The sequence below is a fragment of the Lepidochelys kempii genome, chromosome 9, assembly GCF_965140265.1.
Source record: "Lepidochelys kempii isolate rLepKem1 chromosome 9, rLepKem1.hap2, whole genome shotgun sequence".
NCBI classification, from domain to species: Eukaryota; Metazoa; Chordata; order Testudines; family Cheloniidae; genus Lepidochelys; species Lepidochelys kempii.
Window position 1 is genome coordinate 63,952,339 of NC_133264.1, and position 1,906 is coordinate 63,954,244.

Genomic DNA, 1,906 nt, shown 5'->3' on the forward strand with positions numbered 1-1,906 from the left:
CCTCATTTTCCAGCTTTGTGGGTGATAGAACTAAAAGTGAAGATTATAATGCCAGACATGGATGGCCTTAAACCATTTGCCTCAGGAATCTGCCAAGAACTTTGCTGAAAAATATGTTCCTCACCTTAGCAATGGAGCTAAGACTTATCACACATCTGCCCACCTTTATTCGAATGAAGCTCCCGCTGATCTGATGGCTCAGGCATTGTCAGTTTCATCCAGAACCATTTACAAATTTGGAACCTAATCCTGTAAACCAGGGTAGGAAAACTTTTTGGCCTGAGGGCCACATAGGGGTTCCAAAACTGTATGGAGGGCTGGGTAGGGAAGGCTGTGCCTCCCCAAAAATCCTGGCCTCTGCCCCCTCCCACTTCGCACCCCCTGACTGCTCATAACTCCCTACCCATCCAACCCCCACCTGCTCCTTGTCCCCTGAGCACCCCCTCCCATGACTCCCCCCACCCCTAACCACCCCCCTGGGACCTCACCCTGTATCCAAACCCCCCTGCTCCCTGATTGCCCCGACCCCTATCCACACCCCCACCTCTTGACAGGCCCCTCGGGACTCCCCCACCTAGCCAAACCCCTTTGTTCCCCATCCCCGACCACCACCCCGAGAACCTCTGCCCCCTGCCCCTTATCCAACCCCTCTCCCCACCCCCACCCCCCGCTCCCTTACCATGCCACTCAGAGCAGCAGGACTGGCCACCATGCCTCCCAACCGGAGCCAGCCACGCCACCACGCTGCCCGGCAGGAGCTCGTAGCCCTGCCTCCCAGAGCTCTGGCAGCATGACGAGCCGAGGCTGTGGGGGAGGGAAGACAGCAGGGGAGGGGCCAGGGGCTAGCCTCCCTGGCTGGAAGCTCAAGGGCCGGGCAGAATGGTCCCGCAGACCATAGTTTGCCCACCTCTGCTGTAAACCCTTAATTAATCCCATTGAAGAGAATGGGACTATTTGCATGACTATGGACCACTTTTGTGGCTGGTAAGAGTTTCAGGAGTCTGTTCCTATAAAGGAAGTTGAATCCCTCATTGAAATGCAATGTTTGGGTACAATACCCTAAAGCAGTTTAGGATACAGTTCTACTTAAAATTTGTCTTTTAATAAGTCATACACATCCTCACCCAACTCCCAAATAAACAGACTGAATACTACATATTTGGGGGGAAGTGAGTAATTAAGCATGTTGATGTTTGTATATACAAAGGGGAGTGTCAGAGGGGACAGCGTGGGGAGGATTCACATGGAGGGTCATGTGGGGATGTCACATGCCCCACCCCTATGTCCCTCCCATGAGTGCAGTACCAGCAAGAAATGATTTCTACTTGCACCACTGGGTGAGTGGGTTCAGAGGCCACCTCTCAGGGTCAGGATGCAGGTGGCCAGGTCCAGTGGCTAGAGCAGGAGTCAAACCAAGAGTCAGAGCTAGAGACCAGGGGCAAGGGTCAGAAACAGGGCAGGACCCAGGGAGTCACACAGGCAGGGTCCAACATAGCAGCCAGAGAGAGCCTAATTGTGCAGAGAGTGACCAGATAGCAAGTGTGAAAAATCGGGACACTTTTTTCGGGGGGGGGGGGGGCGGCAATAGTTGCACATATAAAAGACAAAGCCTCTAATAGCAGGATGTCTGGTCACGCTAGTTATGCGGATACTTCCCTGTACCTCTCTTCAGGTTTAAATAGGAAGCCCTGGCCAATCAGTGGTCCCTGTGTTCCTCCAGTCAGGGCCCTGGCGTGTCCCTGAGGTAGCTTCAGGTTTCATGGCCTCTCTGCTCCAATACTTAGTAGCAAGCTACTGGGTGGGAGCAGGGAAGCACTAGTCACCTGGGAATCTTGCAGTCGCAGGGTTCGGAGTTGTGGGGGGTTATAGCACCATTAGCCAAGAGGCTGCTAGCACATGCCAATGC